Here is a 23442-nt window from a genome sequence, read left to right as displayed (position 1 = left end):
CTTCCCTGTTCGGAGTTTTTTCTCTCCGTCCTCAACACATACGGGCTCCAGCCCCACAACATCTGCCCAAATTCATATCTCCTCCTGTCCAACTTCATGACTCTCTGCGAAGGGCACCTTGGGATCCGGCCAGATGTCAAGTTATGGCAATTCTTTTTCCGGGTGAAGAAAGAAACCAAGGACAAAGCAATGGTGAACTGCGGAAGCATGACGTTTATGCTCCGCCCTAGCCGCATGTATCCTCCCCATGACTCGCACGAATCCGTCCGGTACTGGAACGCCGGATGGTTCTATGAGAAGAATGCTTCAGTTCCGGATGTCCATGAAGGCCTGCCCCAGTTCATCAACGAGCCTCCGGAAGAGCTCGCAAGCTGGAGCTTCGTTCCTTCGCTCGCCCAAACTCCGATCTTGGAGAAGGCAGCGCGGAGAATCTCCTGGCTAGTTCACGACGGACTGACCGGAGCCCAGCTCACACTTAGCTGGTTCTCCTGGAGAATCCAGCCTCTACGCTACAACGCGCGCCTGATGTGCGCTTATACCAGGGCGGACGATCTTCTCCGGGTTACCCGCCACGATCTTCCAGCCGACTCTCTGAAGAGAAGGTTCAAGACGTTGGTGAAGATTCCGAGGGGCCAGCAGGTCCCGGAACTGATCAAGGACATCTACACAAACGACCAGTGTCCTCCGGTAAGCTTTGTTCTTTTCATTGCTTCAAACTTGGCAAGTCTTTGGATGTTAACTCTAACTTTTATTCATATTCCTTCCAGCTCAACACTTTGGCGGAGGAAAACTTCCGCACCATTCTTCGTGTCCCTGTCAGCGGCGACGCGGCGGAGGAGGCTCCGGAAGACGATGAGGAGGAAGAGGAACAGGCACCCCGCAAGGCGGCCCCTCGACCTACGAAGCGTCCCCGCGCCAAGGCTTCCGGCACTGAAGCCGGAACTAGCGGCGAGGCCTCCGCCAAGAAGCCCAAGACCACAAAACCACCTCTGCTAGACTCGAGGAAAGCGGAGCGTGCGCGCCTAAGGATGCTTTCAACAGCTGGCCAGCGCACGCGCCCCATCATCCCCGGCGCCCCGTAAGTTTCCGAACATGATGCAATTTATCTTGGCGAAATTATCTCTTGTCTAATCCCTTTCACTTGTTTGTAGGAATCCGAGCACCACTGCCACGCGGACCACCGGCCAAGAAACTATCACCAAATATATGAAAAAGTCTCCGGCAGTTGGTCCTTCTACTCCAGTTCCACCAAGTGCCTCCCACCCAACTCCTCAACCGTCTCCCCCTCAGGCTGATCCATCTCCCCCTCCTGCCGCAAACACTCCACCGGAAATAATTCCGGTTAGCAGCGAGAATGTGGGTGGAGAGGATCCTAAGGCCAAAGGCCCTGCCCAAGAAGACGCGGAAGTACAAGGCCAAGGAGAGGCTGAAGTTACTTCTTCTGAGAAGGCTGGAGATGGCGCTGGCGACATCGTCGTTTTTTCGAAGAACTTCGGAGATCTGGCTGACACCACTTCCACCCCCAAGGCGTATGCGACCAAGTTTTTCAACAAGCTGTCCGAGGCGGAGAAGTGGGCGCTTGAACAAGACTTGCTCAACGCCATGCTGAACAACGCCTGGGGGAAGCCTGACTCCAGGACGTCGGAAATCCAAGACTTCAAAAAGAACGTCGGCCAGTTCTTCGACCAGCTCATCTGCAAGCAAAAGGTACTCCCCAGTAGCCCCCAAGCATGTAAGCGGAAACTCAAAAAATAGTTAGCGCTTAGATGCTTAGAGAAAGATTACTTCCGGGAAGTTTGTTAAATTGGATCAGTAGCCCCCAAGCATTATGGCGGAAAAGTTCCGGCAATAATGCTTTAGAGAAAACCACTTTTACAGGCGGAATTTTTACTCCTGCTCTGTCTATGTTTTACAGGAACAGCGAGCACTCGCACTATGAGCTGCACAAGAACATTGCGCTTCGGCGCCGCGTTACTCCGAATCGGGCGGAAAATATCCGGACTCGAAGGATGAGAATGCGGAACTGACCAAGCAACTGGCGGACGCCCAAGGTTGGTTTCCGCCTTCTTCGTCATTAGTCATATTCCGACTTTGAACTTGCTGTTAACTTATGTTATTATAGGCGCATCCTCTTCCCTTGCTACAGCCTCGTCTGAACTTGAGAACCTGCGCTCCTCGTACCAAGATTTGGAAACGAAACTAAAGGAGGCGGAACTAAAGAGGGAGCAGGCCGAGAAGCAGCTGGCGGAGAAAAACTCCGAGCACATCAGGGAAAAGGGCGAAATGATTCTGAAGAAAAATGCTGACAGCGAGACCATCAAGAGGCAGCAAAAAGAGCTCAATGGACTCCGGAAATATATGGAGACCGCGGAGCATCACTGGGATTTGCTCAATGAGAACATCTTGGGTACGATACTGAAACCTTGTCCAGATGTTTGCTCCGACTTTCTAGTTTGCGCTCAATTTGCATGCTTATATCTGATTATTTTTATGCAGAGCCACTTGGGTATTCGGAGCAACTCGCAGGCGCCGGAATTTGTTCCCACGGGATGACCTTCTTCAACTCGCAGGCGACGATTGCAAGGATCTCATCTCCGCCTCCCGCAAGATATGCTATAACTTATCCATCAAGAGGAGTCGCACTTGCAACGTTCGCAAGCTTGTTGGAAAGATGGACGTTCTTCCGGAGCTGGTGACGGATCTGCAAGCATCATCAGCCCGAGGCGCAGCTGCAATGACGTTGGCTATGTGCTTAGCACATAACCCGGATCTTGATCTTGATGTGGTAACCACGGGCGTTCCTCCGGATGCGAATGTTGACGCGCTCCTGATGCGAATGTTGACGCGCGCAGGATCCAGCATGAGGAATTCTACGACAAGGTCGTTCTTCCTGCAGACGAGCCCTTGGAAGAGGAACTTCAAAAGGAGCTCGCCGCAAAGGCGCGACCTGCGGAATCCGGAACTCAATATACCTGGACCAGCTCCAAGGACGCTCCCCAAGAAGAACCCAAGACCAGCACTGCAGCTTCTGATGAAGAAAAAGAAAGTGACGAAGACGTGTCATCTCCGGCCGAAGACGCCGAGAAAAAAGATTCAGAGGGCAAGACTTCTCCGGCTAAGGGGGAGTGAGAACTTTTATTCCCGCGGGAAAGACAATGCATCATTTTGGCCCCAGCGAGGGTTTGTAATATAAGTTTAAATTCTTAAGTAGCTAGGAACGAAACGATTATGCATGGGGCGGAAACACTTATCCTGCTATCCGTTAATGTTATGTGCATGTTTCGTTTTGTGTCGGAAAGCAAGTGCTGATTTCGTTGTTTTCCGGCTTGCCCGCTTGACCTTCCGCGAGCCGGAAGACCTTAGCCGGAAACGCTCGCCAGCGGCGACGAAGCCCAATGGCAATCCGTCAATAACCGCGGAAACAAGCCCCCAAGCATAGGTGCTGGAAATCGCTACTAGGAATCCACGAGTTCGCAACAGACAACAACTTAATCAGAAAACTTAAGCTTACGCCCTAAAGGATGATTTTTGAAAATCACAACTTTTATACACGCCTAGGCGGAAAAATCCAGCTCTGCGGTTTTAGTCGGAAAACATACACGATCTAAAAATGAACAAGTAAAGGAGGTAAAAGACTCAGAGAGTGAACCATAAGCTTTATTTCATTGATCATGTATAACTATTACAGAGTTTGCAACTCGGAAAAAATATGCTAAGTGTAGAAAGGACGTAGCTGTGCGATGTTCCAAGGGCGATCTGTCTCGTCGTAGATATCATCCGGATCCTTACGCTTGCGTTTCCGGTGCCAATTAGCAGGTCTATCCCTCAGCTCGCGGAAATCAACAAGGTAGTACGACCCGTTATGAAGCACTTTGCTAACGACGAAGGGTCCTTCCCATGGAGATTGCAGCTTATGGTCTTTCACCTGTCGAAGGCGGAGGACCAGGTCTCCTGCCATGAAGGAGCGATTCCGAACTTGACGACTGTGATAACGTCGGAGCTTCTGCTGGTAGATGGCGGAGCGCTGGTCAGCTAAGTTCCGAGCTTCCTCGATCAGGTCCACAGATAGCTGTCTGGCCTCATCAGCTGTTTCTTCATTGTAGGCGGAAACTCACGGTGAATCGTGGATGATGTCGGAGGGAAGTACGGCTTCGGATCCGTATACCAGGAAAAATGGGGTAAACCCTGTTGATCTGTTAGGGGTAGTTCGTAAACTCCACAGAACAGCCTTCAACTCATCAGCCCAAGCTCCAGCTGCTCGTCGCAGCGGTCCTTCAAGGCGCGGTTTAATTCCTGATAATATTAGGCCGTTAGCCCTTTCAACCTGACCATTGGATTGTGGGTGAGCCACAGATGCAAGGTCCAGCCGTATCCCCATTGTGTCACAATAATCCCTCAACTCTCCTTGAGCGAAGTTTGTGCCATTATCTGTGATTATGCTGTGTGGGATGCCGAATCTCATCACGAGGCTGCAGACGAATTTTAGTGCCGTAGCACCATCGGCTTTTCTCACTGGCTTAGCCTCGATCCATTTGCTGAACTTGTCAACGGCGACCAGGAGGTATTCAAAACCGCCAGGAGATGATCTTTTTAACTTACCAACCATATCGAGCCCCCAGACCGCAAATGGCCAGGTGATAGGTATGGTCTTCAGCTCTTGGGCTGGAGCGTTTGGTTGAGTAGCGTAGTACTGACAACCTCGGCAGGTCTTGACTATTTTGTCGACGTCTTCTTTAGCTGTGAGCCAGTAAAAACCTAATCGAAAAGCTTTTGCAACGAGCGATCTGGGGGCGGCATGATGCCCGCAGTCCCCTGCGTGGATCTCTCTGAGGATTTCAATGCCATCTTGATTGGAGACGCATTTGAGAAATATCCCTGCTGCGCTTCGTTTGTAGAGCTGTCCGTCAACAATTGTGTAGGATCTCGCTCGTCTGACGATCTGTCTTGCGAGGACCTCGTCCTCAGGCAACTTCTGATCGATGAGGTAGTCCAGGAAAGGCTGTGTCCAAGCCGGAATGATAGCCATCACTTCCCTAGCCGGAGATACTGCCACCTCTGGGTTTTCCGGGTTAGCGCCCTTTACCGAGGGTATCCGGAGATGCTCCAGGAAAATGCCAGGCGGAATTTGCTTCCTGCCGGATCCGAGCTTGGATAGCATGTCTGCCGCTGTGTTATCGTCTCTCCTGACGTACTTGACTTCGTATCCGAGGAAGCACTTGGCGATCTCATCAACTTCGTCTCCGTAGGCCGCCATGACGGAGTTTCGGCGTTCCAGGTTCCGGCTACTTGTTGTGCCACCAGGTCGGAATCTCCACGAGCATATGATGTGCTTGATCCCAATTTCCTTAGCGATGCGCGGACCGTGTAGTAGAGCCTCGTATTCCGCCATGTTGTTTGTAGCTTCGAAGTGGATCCGCGAACGTCACTGCAGCTCTTCTCCGGTAGGGGACTTCGGGGTGACTCCGGCTCCTGAGCCTTGATGCTGCTTGGATCCATCGAAGTGCATGACCCATGTCTCTGGTTCCAGCTCCAGACTTGCATCCGGAGCTTCTGTCCAATCTGCGACGAAATCTGCCAAGACTTGGGATTTAACCGCAGTCCTAGGCTTGTAAGCGATGTCGAAGGCAGATAATTCGATGCCCCATTTAGCCGTACGTCCTGTCGCGTCAGCGTTGTTGAGAATTGTTGACAGCGGAGCCTTGCTCACAACTGTTACTGGGTGCTCTTGGAAGTAGTGTCTCAGCTTCCTGCTGCCTAGAAACACTCCATAGGCTAGCTTCTGAAAGTGAGGGTATCTTTGTTTTGACTCCGTTAGCACCTCGCTAATGTAGTAAACAGGTCTTTGGACGTCATATTCATGACCTTCTTCCTTTCGCTCCACCATGATGACGAGGTCGATGACTTTGTTGGTAGGTGCCGGATAAAGGAGCATTGGCTCGACTCTGCTGGAGCTGCCAAGATAGGTGGGGAGGTGAGTATTTCCTTCAACCCCCGAAGAGCTGCGTCGACTGCGTCGTCCCGCACAAATTTGTCTCGTTTTCTTCAGCAGCTTGTACAGAGGTAGCGCCTTCTCGCCAAGACGGCTAACAAACCTACTGATTGCTGCAACACAACCAGTTAGTCGTTGCACATCTTTGAGACAAGTTGGCCGTTTGATGCACAGGATTGCCTTGATCTTTTCCGGGTTAACCTCAATGCCTCTGTGAGAGACTATGAAGCCAAGGAGTTTTCCGGCTGGCACGCCAAAGACGCACTTCAGCGGATTCAACATCATATTGTACCTGCGGAGGTTGTCGAAGGTTTCGTGAGGTCGCCGATCAAGTCGGATCCTTTCCGGGTCATGACCGCGATGTCGTCGACGTAAGCGTGCACGTTCCGGCCAATTTGGTCCTTCAGGCACCGCTGCATCGTACGTTGGTAAGTAGCACCTGCATTTTTCAAACCAAAAGGCATAGTAACATAGCAGTAAGTACCAAACGGGGTAATGAATGAAGTCGCCTTTTGGTCGGATTCCTTCATCCGGATCTGATGATACCCGGAATACGCATCAAGAAAACACGAAGTTCCGCCCCCGCCGTCGAATCAATGACTTGGTCAATGCGCGGCAAGGGGAACGGATCCTTCGGGCAATGCTTGTTCAAGCCGGAGTAATCGATGCACATTCTTAGTATTTCAGTGTTCTTTTTGGGTACAAGGACGGGATTCGCGACCCAATCGGTGTGGATAACTTCTATTACAAAACCTGCTTCTAGTAACTTTGCTAGTTCCATTCCTATGGCGCGGCGCTTCTTATCTCCAAAGTGTCGCATAGCTTGCTTCACCGGTTTAGCCCCCGGATTTATGTTGAGGTAGTGCTCGGCGAGTTCCCTAGGTACTCCGGACATGTCAGAAGGTTGCCATGCGAAGATATCCATGTTAGCGCGGAGGAACTCGACGAGCGCGTCTTCCTATTTTGGGTCCATGTTGGCTCCGACTGAAACCTGTTTGGAAGAGTCGCCTTTGATGAGGTCGTGTTTCTTGGTTTCTATCGCGGCCTTGAAGGAGGTTTTCTGCTCGGAGATCTGCTTCTTGGTGGTCTGCATCTCAGTCGGATCCACCGCGGCTCTGTAGCCTTTCAGCTCTTCTCCAGATATCACAGACTCTGCGAAGGCAGCTTCGCCTAACTCGCACTCATGAGCCTTTTTGTAGTCTCCGGATACGGTAATCATACCTTTAGGACCCGGAATCTTGAGCTTGTTGTAGATGTAGCACGCTCTTGCGTGGAACTTGTGGTAGGTGGGCCTGCCGAAGATGACGTGGTAGGAGCTCTTGAACGGCACAACTTCAAACGTGATCTTCTCTTCGCGGAAATTATGAACATCGCCAAAAGCCACGGGAAGTGTGATGCTGCCGAGGGAATTCGCCTTCTTACCCGGAACCACGCCATGAAACTCAGTGTTGCTGTGTTTCAGCTGCTCCTTGGTGAGGTTCATCCGCTCTAGAGTCTCCAGGTACATGATGTTCAAGCTGGCTCCGCCATCCATGAGGCACTTGGAGAAGTCATACCCATCTATGCGGGGACTTACAACCAAGGCGTAGCATTCTTTTGGCACAATTGCGGGGTGATCCTTCCTATCAAATGTGCACGGGATTTCCGACCACCTGACGTACTGCGGCACAGCCGGAACTATGGCGTTCAGGATCCGGGTGGCTGACTTGGAGGCGCGTACTGTTGGGGTCCCGAGGAAAGTGTGGTAAGCCCCCACGCTCTTTTTGTCGAATGGGTTGGATTTACCTGCGGATCCTGCCTTGGGATCCGGCGAGTTATCGTCCTCATCCATCGCCTCGGAACTATCTTCCTCTTTGTCTTTGTTCTTGCCCTTGCCACCTTTGCCGCGTGGGCGGTGCTTCCGGGCGCGCTTGTATCCTGCCTCCGGGTCGTTCTTTAGATCATTGACCCACTTGCAGTTGCGGTTGGTATGAGTGGACTTCCCCGTGACCGGATCCAGGTGGGCCAGGCAGGGCATGTCTCTGTATTCCTCGTAGGTTTGCGGAGCACGGGATCCGCCAGCCGTGACCTCAGAGGTATGCTGCTGACCCCTGCCGGCTCCGCCTCCACGTCCACGTCCTCTTCCGCCTCCTGAACCTCCGCGTTGAAACGCCATGGCGACCATCTCGGATCCGCCACTCTTCTGGTCATCAGGGTTCTTGCGCTTATGGCTGCTGCTGCTACCGTTATCACGGTTCTTCTTTTGTTGATGCAGGGGGATTGCTGTAGCTGCGAGATCACCGCCTGCGTCATCATCGGCGGCAGTATGATCACTGGCGATGGAGATCATCTCATCCAAAGTCAGCTTGCTTGAGTTAGCCAAACGAGTGAGCGTATGCCTCAGCAATCCTCCCCTCTGCAGTCCACCAATGAAAGCGTACATGGCGGTGGTGTGGTCGACGTTTTCGCACTCGTTCCTGCATGCCAACCATCGTGTGAGGTAGTTTCTTGAGGTTTCTCCCTTCTTCTGGATGCAGGCTTGCAGGTCGCTTGCCGTGGCAGGTCTTTTGTAGGTGCCTCTGAAGTGTTTCTCGAAAGCGTTCTTCAGGTCGAACCAGCAAAAGATGGAGTTCTTCTCGAGGTCACCGAGCCGGATCCGGGCTGGACCTACAAGGTACAACCGGAGCATGCGGCGAGCGATGTTAGGGGTTCCTCCGGCAAAGGTTACTCGCATTATAGTAATCCTCAATCCAGGTATCCGGCCTTTCGGTGCCATCATAATGCTTCAGATTTCCGGGTAGCTTGAGGTTCATCCTTGGCTTTGGTTCCTCTCGAATCATCCTGCCAAAGCACTTCGGACCAATGTAGTCGGTTCTGTATTCGTTAAGGCGATCCCGTGCATCGCGCGGGCCGTGGCGAGGGGATTGTGAGCGAGAGCGAGATCTCCGGCCGTCGCCTCCGCCTCCACCTCCGCCGCCACCGCTAGGTGGTGGTGAGGGAGACCTGCGAGCTGGGCGGTCCGATTTCTTGCTTCCGCCATCTGATTCTCCTCGGCCTTCCTGGTGCTGGCTCCGGCTCCTGTGGCTGCCTTCGCCCTGGCGCTGGCTGCCCTGGTCGTTCCAGCGAGGCTCCGGGTCACGGCTCCGGCGAGGCTCTGGGTCACGGCTCCGACGAGGCTCCGGGTCACGGCTCCGACGAGGCTCCGGGTCGCGGTTCCGGCGAGGCTCTGGGCCGCGGTCTTCATTCCGACCCCTCCTGGGCTCGGGCTCACGAACATTGTTCTGGTTCCGGCGTGGTTCCGGCGAGCGCTCCCTGTTTCTGTTTCTTGGCAGCACGTTGTCGCGGATAATAATCCTACCATGCCCTGGGGGCCTGGTGTTTCCGGCTGGACTATGGCGGCGAGGGGGTCGCGGGTAACCATTGGGTGGAGGGGAGGGGTTGCGATATTTGTCTCGTCCAGAGTACATTGCATCCTTTCCTTTTCTTGGATCTGACGAAGGCGTCTTTGATGGAACGGGGATCGGATTTGGGTGTTCCCTGGTCCTTCTTCGGCGCTCCGAGGATCCGGTGTGTGATTCATCATCGGGATGCCGACCGGCGCGAGCGTCCTTCTGCGCGGTAGATACACAGTTATCCGGATTGGATTCCAACCTGCGCGAAGTATCCGCCTTGCTTTGCTGCTGCATTGCTGAAGCGACAAGTGTGCGGAGGTAGTTGATATCAACTTCTTCGTCCTTCTTCTTCAACAGTTCCGCAGCTTTTTGCATGTTGTCCTTTGGGGTTTCCAGCGGCTGGTGATCTGCGGGCGTGTTGAAGGGTATTCTGCGAGGCGGAATTGCTTCTCTAACAATTTGATCGGCCTCCGCCTGCGCATAAATCATCTTTACTTCCCACTCTTTCGCCATGCCCTTGACCTGCTCGAGTGTGGCAGTAATCTCGCGATCCTGTCTGTCGAAATCTTCCGCCAAACCTGCAGCTCGTTCCCTTTCTTCCCTTAACGCGGCTTCGGTATCGGCGAGCTTCTTGGCAGTGGCCAGCATTTCCTGTCTAGTGGCCTCTAGAGCCTCCAGATCTACGGCGTCGCCCGGGGTTATAGGTGTGTTAAGAACTGCTCGCGCAACCATCTCTTCAGCCGACAGGAGTTCCTCCGAGGAAGGATCCCTGCGGGGTCGCTCCCGTGACATTGGAGATCCTTGATGGGATAGCTGGGGGTCGGATTGGCTGGTTGGCTCTTCAGATCCAGTTTGTCCCTGCGCTGCTATAGTTGCGAGAACCTGCTTAGGCTGGGCGGAGTCGACTTCAGGCTGATCACCGAAACCGTACTCCCCTAGCTTGCGGTTAAACTCGTCAGTATCCATGGAGGGGGTATCTCCGGAAATTGGGCTCAGATTGCCCAAAATCGACTCTTCAACCGGAGCTTCGCTTTCTCCGACAGGCTCAGCCTGATCCAGATCTGCACCGTTTTCCGGTGCCTCTTCCTGCTCAGGACCAGCTCCGGCTTCTTCAGGGGCGGTTCCGGCGGTATGGGCCAAGAAGTGTACGAAGTGGCACCTCTGCTTTTCTAACACCTGGGAGACCCAGGCGGATCTGCATTGGTCTTCCACCGTTGTTTCCTGCTCAGGGGCGGATTGGGTGGGCTTTGAAATTTCCAGATCCAAGGCGGAATCTTCCTTGGGAAGCTCCTGCATCTCAGATCGGATCTTCGCGACAGCGTCCAACTCTGCGGCGGTCGCGTCTGCGTTACTTACCAGTGGGTTTCCGTCGGAATCGACGGTTTCCCCGATGAAGATGTGTATGCCGCCAATTGGGACGATGGAGAGCTTGACGGGGTTTGTCCTAGCCGGAATCCAGCACTCATCCGGGGGGACGATCGGCAGATTTCCGGCGTAGAGGACGCGCCCCACAGCGATGGTGTCGTCGTAGCTTCCCATGGCGGAACCCTCCCGGTTCCGGCCTCCGTACGCCACGAGCCCCACGGTGGGCGCCAACCGTCGTTGCCTAATCGACGGTACCTCGGAGGAGGGATCCTCACGAGGGGGAGAAGAAGTAGGGGCCATAGGGCGGAGTGCACACGGGACGGTGGTACGCGAGTTACCCAGCTTCGGAACACCTCCACGATGACAGGGCCTACTGCTGCTTGTCTGGAATTATCTGGGCGCTTTCGCGTTGTTACAATGAGTTGTGGTTGTGCCTCTAGGGCTCCCGGGATCCAGCTTATATAGACGCACGGATCTAGGGTTTACATGGAGAGTCCTAGCCGGAATACAAGTTGCCTAACTACGGTACAAAGTCTTGCCGTGTACGTCAAGGATCCGCCTTCCTTCTAGGTCACGCTGGATCCGGATACTTCATGGGCCTTCACGGATCCGGCCTCCTTCGTAGGTCGGCTTAGGATCCGGCTCCTCGTTCCTGGGCTGGACTTCATCCTTCATGATCTACAGCAACTGGGCCGCCCGATGGGCCACATGCCTCACCACCAACTATGGGCCACCCGGGCTTGCCGGATCTAGGCCATGCCGTTGATATACCCATAAAGTATACCCACAACAATTTGCATGCCATGATGTTTGTTATTTTTCTTAGATAAAAGTAGTAATTGGCGACTTCGTGATTGCCTTGCTTGCTGATTTCAATAAGTTTGAACCTCATTTTGGCTTTATTTCAAATTTAGGCAAAAACTTCTTGGCAATCGACTTGTGAGCTACTATACTTGGATGCAACCCACATTTTCGTTGGCTAATGTTTTCTGATTCCACAACAATAGGGCACATCCCTATATCATCCCAAATTTTGAATTCTTATTAGTTTGGTTGATGACCACCATTCATATCCGAACTTAATTAATTAGAGTACAAATGATTTAGTTTATGGTTTCATGGTAAGCTAGTTTGACAAATTAACCTTCGAAATGGCGATTCGCCTACCATGCATGCATGTTTGGCCTACCCGTGAAATTTTGATTTGTGGTATTGTGCACACACTGCACATGATAGCGAATAAACAAAACACCTATTTGGACCCCTTTGGCCAGCAAGGGCATGTTTGGTTCCTAGCCACAATTTGCCAAGAAGCCAAAATTTGGCAGCCATATAGTTTATTTGGCATGTGTTTGGTTTTTGCCACAATTTGGCTTATCACACTTTATTGCATGTATGGTCCTTTTGTCATAGACTCAACTTTTTTTACAAAGTTTTGCCAAAGTTTGGCTTTAATATTTTAAGCCACAATTTGGTTGCTAGCCATACTAGCTTATTTATTTTTTTGGCTAACCACACTTTGGCTTTGGAAAAATGTGGCTACCAAACAGGGGTCCTAATAAAAAGAAAACAACACACTAATGTGTGGTAAACCAAAAATCCCTACTTTGCAAAGTTGCATATGTGCAAAAGGGGGCAGTGCATGGATTATTCAGAAGTTGACTGTGGTTTTCGTAGTGTAACCAATTAATTAAGCTTACATATGGGAAGAGGCTAGCAAGGCGAACTCAAGCAGCTATGGTTCCAATGTTGTCAAGTTTGAAGTGGACACTTGATGCGTGTAGTCGACACGTCCGTTGGGAACCCCAAGAGGAAGGTGTGATGCGCACAGCAGTAAGTTTCCCTCAGTAAGAAACCAAGGTTATCGAACCAGTAGGAGTCAAGGACCACGTGAAGGTTGTTGGTGACGGGCGGCGCAACACCAGGGATTCCGGCACCAACGTGGAACCTGCACAACACAATCAAAGTACTTTGCCCCAACGTAACAGTGAGGTTGTCAATCTCACCGGCTTGCTGTAAACAAAGGATTAGATGTATAGTGTGGATGATGATGATTGTTTGCGAAGAACAGTAAAGAAAAATTGCAGTAGATTGTATTTCAGATGTATAGAATTGGACCGGGGTCCACAGTTCACTAGTGGTGTCTCTCCCATAAGATAAACAGATGTTGGGTGAACAAATTACAGTTGGACAATTGACAAATAAAGAAGGCATAACAATGCACATACATATATCATGATGAGTACAATGAGATTTAATCAGGGCATTACGACGAAGTACATAGACCGCTATCCAGCATGCATCTATGCCTAAAAAGTCCACCTTCAGGTTATCATCCGAACCCCTTCTAGTATTAAGTTGCAAACAACAGACAATTGCATTAAGTATGGTGCGTAATGTAATCAATACAAATATCCTTAGACAAAGCATCGATGTTTTATCCCTAGTGGCAACATCACATCCACAACCTTAGAACTTTCTGTCACTGTCCCAGATTTAATGGAGGCATGAACCCACTATCGAGCATAAATACTTCCTCTTGGAGTCACAAGTATCAACTTGGCCAGAGCCTCTACTAGCAACGGAGAGCATGCAAGAATATAAACAACATATATGATAGATTGATAATCAACTTGACATAGTATTCAATATTCATCGGATCCCAACAAACACAACATGTAGGATTACAAATAGATGATCTTGATCATGATAGGCAGCTCACAAGATCTAACATGATAGCACAATGAGGAGAAGACAACCATCTAGCTACTGCTATGGACCCATAGTCCAGGGGTGGACTACTCACACATCGATCCGGAGGCGATCATGGCAATGAAGAGACCTCCGGGAGATGATTCCCCTCTCCGGCAGGGTGCCGGAGGCGATCTCCTGAATCCCCCGAGATGGGATTGGCGGCGGCGGTGTCTCTGGAAGGTTTTCCGTATCGTGGCTCTCGGTACTGGGGTATTCGCGACGAAGGCTTTAAGTAGGCGGAAGGGCAGGTCAGGAGGCGTCACGGGGGGCCCACACACTAGGGCCGCGCGGCCAGGACCTGGGCCGCGCCGCCCTGGTGTGTCGCCACCTCGTGGCCCCACTTCGTATCTCCCTCGGTCTTCTAGAAGCTTCGTGGAAAAATAGGCCCCTGGGCGTTGATTTCGTCCAATTCCGAGAATATTTCCTTACTAGGATTTCTGAACCAAAAACAGCAGAAAACAACAACTGGCTCTTCGGCATCTCGTCAATAGGTTAGTGCCGGAAAATGCATAATAATGATATATAATGTGTATAAAACATGTGAGTATCATCATAAAAGTAGCATGGAACATAAGAAATTATAGATACGTTTGAGACGTATCAAGCATCCCCAAGCTTAGTTCCTACTCGCCCTCGAGTAGGTAAACGATAACAAGGATAATTTCTGAAGTGACATGCTATTATAATCTTGATCATACTATTGTAAAGCATATGAGATGAATGCAACGATTCGAAGCAATGATGAAGATAATAAGTAAACAAATGAATCATATAGCAAAGACTTTTCATGAATAATACTTTCAAGACAAGCATCAATAAGACTTGCATAAGAGTTACTCATAAAGCAATAAATTCTTAGTAGAAAGCTTTGAAGAAACACAAAGGAAGATATAAGTTTCACCGGTTGCTTTCAACTTCAACATATATATCTCATGGATAATTGTCAACACAAAGTAATATAACAAGTGCAATAGGTAAACATGTAAGAATCAATGCACACAGTTGACACAAGTGTTTGCTTCTGGGATAGAAAGAATAGGTAAACTGACTCAACAATAAAGTAGAAGATAGGCCCTTCGCTGAGGGAAGCATGGATTACTATATTTGTGCTAGAGCTTTTTATTTTTAAAACAAGAAACAATTTTGTCAACGGTAGTAATAAATCATATGTGTTATGTATAAGATATCCTATAAGTTGCAAGCCTCATGCATAGTATACCAATAGTGCTCGCACCTTGTCCTAATTAGCTTGGATTAACATGGATTATCATTGCATAGCATATGTTTCAACCAAGTGTCACAAAGGGGTACCTCTATGCCGCCTCGTACAAAGGTCTAAGGAGAAAGTTCGCATTGGATTTCTCGCTTTTGATTATTCTCAACTTAGACATCCATACCGGGACAACATAGAAAACATATAATGGACTCCTCTTTAATGCATAAGCATTCAACAACAGTTAATATTCTCATGAGAGATTGAGGATTAATTGTCCAAACTGAAACTTCCACCATGAATCATGGCTTTAGTTAGCGGCCCAATGTTCTTCTCTAACAGTATGCATACTCAAACCATTTGATCATGAAAATCGCCCTTACTTCAGACAAGACGAACATGCATAGCAACTCACATGATATTAAACAAAGGTGTAAAAGTTGATGGCGTCCCCGTAAACATGGTTACCGCTCAACAAGCAACTTATTAAGAAATAAGATACATAAGTACATATTCTTCACCACAATAGTTTTTAAGGCTATTTTTCCCATGAGCTATATATTGCAAAGACAAAGGATAGAATTTTAAAGGTAGCACTCAAGTAATGTACTTTGGAATGGCAGAGAAATACCATGTGGTAGGTAGGTATGGTGGACACAAATGGCATAGTTTTTGGCTCAAGGATTTGGATGCACGAGAAGAATTCCTCTCAGTACAAGGCTAGGCTAGCAAGGTTGTTTGAAGCAAACTCAAGTATAAAAGGTGCAGCAAAGCTCACATATGAACATATTGTAAGTATTATAAGACTTTACATTGTCTCCTTGTTGTTCAAACACCTTAACTAGAAAATATCTGGACTCTAGAGATCAATCATGCAAACCAAATTTTAACAAGCTCTATGTAGTTCTTCATTAATGGGTACAAGGTACATGATGCAAGAGCTTAAACATGATCTATATGAGCACAACAATTGCCAAGTATCAAATTATTCAAGAAATTATACCATTTACCACATGCAGCATTTTCCGTTTCCAACCATATAACAATGAATGAAATAGTTCAACCTTCGCAATGAACATTAAGATAAAGCTAAGAACATATGTGTTCATACGAAACAGCAGAGAGTGTCTCTTTCCCAAACAAAGAATGCTAGGATCCGATTTTATTCAAACAAAAACAAAAAGGAAACAAAAACAAACAGATGCTCCAAGTAAAGCACATAAGATGTGACGGAATAAAAATATAGTTTCACTAGAGGTGACCTGATAAGTTGTCGATGAAGAAGGGATGCCTTGGGCATCCCCAAGCTTAGAAGCTTGGGTCTTCTTAAAATATGTAGGGATGAACCACGGGGGCATCCCCAAGCTTAGACTTTTCACTCTTATTGATCATATTGTATCATCCTCCTCTCTTGACCCTTGAAAACTTCCTCCACACCAAACTCAAAACAAACTCATTAGAGGGTCAGTGCATAATTTATATATTCAGAGGTGACATAATCATTCTTAACACTTCTGGACATTGCACAAAGCTACTGAAAGTTAATGGAACAAAGAAATCCATCAAACATAGCAAAACAGGCAATGCGAAATAAAAGGCAGAATCTGTCAAAACAGAACAGTCCGCAAAGACGAATTTTTTAGAGGCACCAGACTTGCTCAGATGAAAATGCCCAAATTGAATGAAAGTTGCGTACATATCTGAGGATCACGCACGTAAATTTTCAGATTTTTACAAATTTTCTACAGCAGGTGCGGCTCAATTTCGTGACAGCAAGAAATCTGTTCCTGTGCAGTAATCCAAATCTAGTATTGACTTTACTATCAAAGACTTTACTTGGCACAACAATGCAATAAAATAAAGATAAGGAGAGGTTGCTACAGTAGTAACAACTTCCAAGACTCAAATATAAAACAAAAGTGCAGAAGTAAAATAATGGGTTGTCTCCCATAAGCGCTTTTCTTTAACGTCTTTCAGCTAGGCGTAGAAAGTGTGAATCAAGTGTTATCAAGAGATGAAGCATCAACATCATAATTTGTTCTAATAATAGAATCATAAGGTAACTTCATTCTCTTTCTAGGGAAGTGTTCCATACCTTTCTTGAGAGGAAATTGATATTTAATATTACCTTCCTTCATATCAATGGTAGCACCAACGAGTTCAAAGAAAAGGTCTTCCCAATATAATGGGACAAGATGCATTGCATTCAATATCCAAGACAACAAAATCAACGGGGACAAGGTTATTGTTAACCATAATGCGAACATTATCAATCCTCCCCAAAGGTTTCTTTATAGCATTATCGAGCAAGATTAACGTCCAAATAACAATTTTTCAATGGTGGCAAGTCAAGCATATCATAGATTTTCTTAGGCATAACGAAATACTTGCACCAAGATCACATAAAGCATTACAATCAAAATCATTGACCCTCATCTTAATGATGGGCTGCCAACCATCTTCTAACTTCCTAGGAATAGAAGTTTCAAGTTTTAGTTTCTCCTCTCTAGCTTTTATGAGAGCATTTGTAATATGTTTTGTAAAGGCCAAATTTATAGCACTAGCATTGGGACTTTTAGCAAGTTTTTGTAAGAACTTTATAACTTCAGAGATGTGACAATCATCAAAATCTAAACCATTATGATCTACAGCAATGGGATCATTGTCCCCAATATTTTGAAAAATTTCAGCAGTTTTATCACAAGCAGTTTCAGCAATTTCAGCAGTTTCAGGCAGTTTTGCACGCTTTGCACTAGGAGTAGAAACATTGCCAACATCAATTAGTTTATCATTGATAGTAGGAGGTGTAGCAACATGTGAAACATCATCATTACTAGTGGTGGTAATAGTCCAAACTTTAGCTACATTATTCTCTTTAGCTAGTTTTTCGTTTTCTTCTCTTTCCCACCTAGCATGCAATTCAGCCATCAATCTAATATTTTCATTAATTCGAACTTGGATGGCGTTTGCTGTAATAACAATTTTATTATCATTATCCTCAGGTTTAGCAACCATTTTATTAATTAAAGAAGATTGTGACGCAGACATGTATGAGATTCGGTTTTCAGCATTTGAAAGCTTAGTTTGCAAACCAGAAATCTCCATATTTAAATTTTCAAGTTGATTTCCTATATTTTTTGACAAGGCAGATTGTTCATTCATAGTTTTAGTAAACAATTGATTTTGCTCATATTGTGATTGCATAAAGCTCTTAGTAGTTCTTTCAATTTCTAACATCTTTTCCTCATTAGGCGAAACAGGTCTACCATAAGAATTACCATAACCATTACCATTATTAGAAGGATATGTCCTATAGTTGTTACCAGAATTATTCCTATAAGCATTGTTGTTGAAATTATTATTTTTAATGAAGTTCACATCAACATGTTCTTCTTGGGCAACCAATGAAGCTAAAGGAACATTATTAGGATCAACATTAGATCTACCATTCACAAGCATAGACATAATAGCATCAATCTTATCACTCAAGGAGGAGGTTTCTTCAACAGAATTTACCTTTTTACCTTGTGGAGCCCTTTCAGTGTGCCTTTCAGAGTAATTGATCATCATATTATCAAGAAGCTTTGTTGCCGCCCCCAAAGTGATGGACATAAAGGTACCTCCGGCAGCTGAGTCCAATAGGTTCCGCGAAGAAAAATTCAGTCCTGCATAAAAGGTTTGGATGATCATCCAAGTAGTTAGTCCATGGGTAGGGCAATTCTTCACCAAAGATTTCATTCTCTCCCATGCTTGAGCAACATGTTCATTATCCAATTGCTTAAAATTCATTATGCTACTTCTCAAAGATATAATTTTAGCGAGAGGATAATATCTACCAATGAAAGCATCCTTACATTTAGTCCATGAATCAATACTATTTTTAGGCAAAGATAGCAACCAATCTTTAGCTCTTCCTCTTAAGGAGAAAGGAAACAATTTTAATTTTATAATGTCACCATCTACATCCTTATACTTTTGCATTTCACCAAGTTCAACAAAATTATTAAGATGGGCAGTAGCATCAGAACTAACACCAGAAAATTGCTCTCTCATAACAAGATTTAGTAAAGCAGGTTTAATTTCAAAAAATTCTGCTGTAGTAGCAGGTGGAGCAATATGTGTGCATAGGAAATCATTATTATTTGTGCTAGTGAAGTCACACAACTTAGTGTTCTCAGGGGTATTCATTTTAACAGTAGTGAATAAAGCAAACTAAATAAGGTAAATGCAAGTAACTAATTTTTTGTGTGTTTTTGATATAGAGAACGCAAACAAGACAGTAAATAAAGTAAAGCTAGCAACTATTTTTTTGTGTGTTTTTGATATAAAGAGCAAACAAAGCAGTAAATAAAATAAAGTAAAGCAAGACAAAAACAAAGTAAAGAGATTGGATGTGGGAGACTCCCCTTGCAGCGTGTCTTGATCTCCCCGGCAACGGAGCCAGAAATTTTACTTGTTGCGTGTAGTCAACACGTTCGTTGGGCACCCCAAGAGGAAGGTGTGATGCGCACAGCAGTAAGTTTCCCTCAGTAAGAAACCAAGGTTATCGAACCAGTAGGAGTCAAGGAACACGTGAAGGTTGTTGGTGGCGGAGTGTAGTGCGGCGCAACTCCAGGGATTCCGGCGCCAACGTGGAACCTGCACAACACAATCAAAGTACTTTGCCCCAACTTAACAGTGAGGTTGTCAATCTCACCGGCTTGCTGTAAACAAAGTATTAGATGTATAGTGTGGATGATGATGATTGTTTGCGAAGAACAGTAAAGAACAATTGCAGTAGATTGTATTTCAGATGTAAAGAATTGAACCGGGGTCCACAGCTCACTAGTGGTGTCTCTCCCATAAGATAAACAGATGTTGGGTGAACAAATTACAGTTGGGCAATTGACAAATAAAGAAGGCATAACAATGCACATACATATATCATGATGAGTACTATGAGATTTAATCGGGGCATTACGACAAAGTACATAGATCGCTATCCAAGCATGCATCTATGCCTAAAAAGTCCACCTTCGAGGTTATCATCCGAACCCCTTCCAGTATTAAGTTGCAAACAACGGACAATTGCATTAAGTATGGTGCGTAATGTAATCAACACGGATATCCTTAGACAAAGCATCGATGTTTTATCCCTAATGGCAACAAGCACATCCACAACCTTAGAACTTTCCGTCACTCGTCCTGCATTTAATGGAGGCATGAACCCACTATCGAGCATAAATACTCCCTCTTGGAGTCACAAGTATCAACTTGGCCAGAGCCTCTACTAGCAACGGAGAGTATGAAAGAATATAAACAACATATATGATAGATTGATAATCAACTTGACATAGTATTCAATATTCAACGAATCCCAACAAACACAACATGTAGGATTACAAATAGATGATCTTGATCATGATAGGCAGCTCACAAGATCTAACATGATAGCACAATGAGGAGAAGACAACCATCTAGCTACTGCTATGGACCCATAGTCCAGGGGTGGACTACTCACACATCGATCCGGAGGCGATCATGGTGATGAAGAGACCTTCGGGAGATGATTCCCCTCTCCGGCAGGGTGCCGGAGGCGATCTCCTGAATCCCCCGAGATGGGATTGGCGGCGGCGTCTCTGGAAGGTTTTCCGTATCGTGGCTCTCGGTACTGGGGTATTCGCGACGAAGGCTTTAAGTAGGCGGAAGGGCATGTCAGGAGGCGTCACGGGGGGCCCACACACTAGGGCCGCGCGGCCAGGACCTGGGCTGCGCCGCCCTGGTGTGTCGCCACCTCGTGGCCTGATACGTCTCAAACGTATCTATAATTTCTTATGTTCCATGCCACATTATTGATGATATCTACATGTTTTATACACATTATATGTTGTTATTATGCATTTTCCGGCACTAACCTATTAACAAGATGCCGAAGTGCCAGTTGCTGTTTTCTGCTGTTTTTGGTTTCAGAAATCCTAGTAAAGAAATATTCTCGGAATTGGACGAAATCAACGCCCAGGTTCCTATTTTGCCCGGAAGCATCCAGAACACACGAGAACTGCCAGAGAGGGGGCACAGGCCCACCAAACCATAGGCCGGCGCGGCCTAGGGGTGGCCCGCGCCCCCCTATAGTGTCGTCGCCTCGTTGACCTCCTGACGCCGCCTCTTCGCCTATTTAAGCCCCCTCGACCTAAAACCTCGATACGAAAAAGCCACGATACGAGAAACCTTCCAGAGCCGCCGCCATCGCGAAGCCAAGATCTGGGGACAGGAGTCTCTGTTCCGGCACGCCGCCGGGACAGGGAAGTGCCCCCGGAAGGCTTCTCCATCGACACCACCGCCATCTTCATCAACGCTGCTGTCTCCCATGAGGAGGGAGTAGTTCTCCATCGAGGCTCGGGGCTGTACCGGTAGCTATGTGGTTAATCTCTCTCCTATGTACTTCAATACAATGATCTCATGAGCTGCCTTACATGATTGAGATTCATATGAGTTTTGTATCACAATTCATCTATGTGCTACTCTAGTGATGTTATTAAAGTAGTCTATTCCTCCTCCATGATGTAATGTTGGCAGTGTGTGCATCATGAAGTACTTGGTTTATGCTATGATTGTGATCTCTTGTAGATTATGAAGTTAACTATTACTATGATGGTATTGATGCGATCTATTCCTCCTTTCATAGTGTGAAGGTTACGGTGTGCATGCTATGTTAGTACTTGGTTTGGTTGTGTTAATCTATCTTGCACTCTAAGGTTATTTAAATATGAACATTGATATTGTGGAGCTTGTTAACTCCGGCATTGAGGGTTCGTGTAATCCTACGCAATGGTGTTCATCATCCAACAAGAGTGTAGAGTATGCATTAATCTATTCTGTTATGTGATCAAAGTTGAGAGTATCCACTAGTGAAAGTATGATCCCTAGGCCTTGTTCCTAAATACTGCTATCGCTGCTTGTTTATTGTTTTACTGCGTTACTACTGCTACGTTACTACTGCTTGTTTACTGTCCTGGGCAAAGCACTTTTCTGGTGCCGTTGCTATCGCTTATTTACACCACCCGTATTTCACTATCTCTTCGCCGAACTAGTGCACCTATTAGGTGTGTTGGGGACACAAGAGACTTCATGCTTTGTGGTTGCAGGGGTTGCATGAGAGGGATATCTTTGACCTCTTCCTCCCTGAGTTCGATAAACCTTGGGTGATCCACTTAAGGGAAAACTTGCTGCTATTCTACAAACCTCTGCTCTTGGAGGCCCAATACTATCTACAGGAAAAGGAGGGGGCGTAGACATCAAGCTATTTTCTGGCGCCGTTGCCGGGGAGGAAAGGTAAAAGGCACTCATACTTCGGTTCCAGGTAACAGTACTTTTCTGGCGCCATTGTGTTTGTGCTTGATACGTCTCCGACGTATCGATAATTTCTTATGTTCCATGCCACATTATTGATGTTATCTACATGTTTTATGCACACTTTATGTCATATTCGTGCATTTTCTGGAACTAACCTATTAACAAGATGCCGAAGTGCCGGTTCCTGTTTTCTCGCTGTTTTTGGTTTCAGAAATCCTAGTAACGAAATATTCTCGGAATCGGACGAAATCAACGCCCAAGTTCCTATTTTCACCGGAAGCATCCAGAACACCCGGGAAGGACCAGAGGGGGGCACTGGGCCCCCAGACCATAGGCCGGCGCGGCCCAGGCCCTGGCCGCGCCGCCCTATGGTGTCGTCGCCCCTTCGACCCTCTTGCGCCGCCTCTTCGCCTATATAAAGCCTCCATCGCGAAACCCCTGATACGATTGGCGAAAACCACAGAAACCTTCCAGAGCCGCCGCCATCGCGACGCCAAGATCTGGGGGACAGGAGTCTCTGTTCCGGCACGCTGCCGGAGCGGGGAAGTGCCCCCGGAAGGCTTCTCCATCGACACCGCTGCCATCTCCACCGCCATCTTCATCACCGCTGCTGCTCCCATGAGGAGGGAGTAGTTCTCCATCGAGGCTCGGGGCTGTACCGGTAGCTATGTGGTTCATCTCTCTCCCATGTACCTCAATACAATGATCTCATGAGCTGCTTCACATGATTGAGATTCATATGAGTTTGTATCACAATTTATCTATGTGCTACTCTAGCAAAGTTATTAAAGTAGTTCTATTCCTCCCGCACGTGTGTAAAGGTGACGAGTGTGTGCACCGTGTTAGTACTTGGTTTATGCTATGATCATGATCTCTTGTAGATTGCGAAGTTAACTATTGCTATGATAATATTGATGTGATCTATTCCTCCTACATATGCATGAAGGTGACAGTGTGCATGCTATGTTAGTACTTGGTTTAGTAGTATTGATCTATCTTACACTATAAGGTTACTAAAACATGAGCATTATTGTGGAGCTTGTTAACTCCGGCATTGAGGGTTCGTGTAATCCTAAGCAATGTGTTCATCATCCAACGAAAGTGTAGAGTATGCATTTATCTATTCTGTTATGTGATCAATGTTGAGAGTGTCCACTAGTGAAAGTGTAATCCCTAGGCCTTGTTCCTAAATATCGCTATCGCTGCTTGTTTACTCGTTTTACCGTGTTACTACTGCTGCAATACTACCACCATCAACTACACGCCAGCAAGCTATTTTCCGGCACCGTTGCAACTCGCTCATATATATTCATACCACCTGTATTTCACTATCTCTTCGTCGAACTAGTGCACCTATTAGGTGTGTTGGGGACACAAGAGACTTCTTGCTTTGTGGTTGCAGGGTTGCATGAGAGGGA

This window comes from Lolium rigidum, chromosome 3 (assembly GCF_022539505.1).
Source record: "Lolium rigidum isolate FL_2022 chromosome 3, APGP_CSIRO_Lrig_0.1, whole genome shotgun sequence".
Taxonomy (NCBI): Eukaryota; Viridiplantae; Streptophyta; class Magnoliopsida; order Poales; family Poaceae; genus Lolium; species Lolium rigidum.
Note: the sequence above shows the minus strand (reverse complement) of the source record.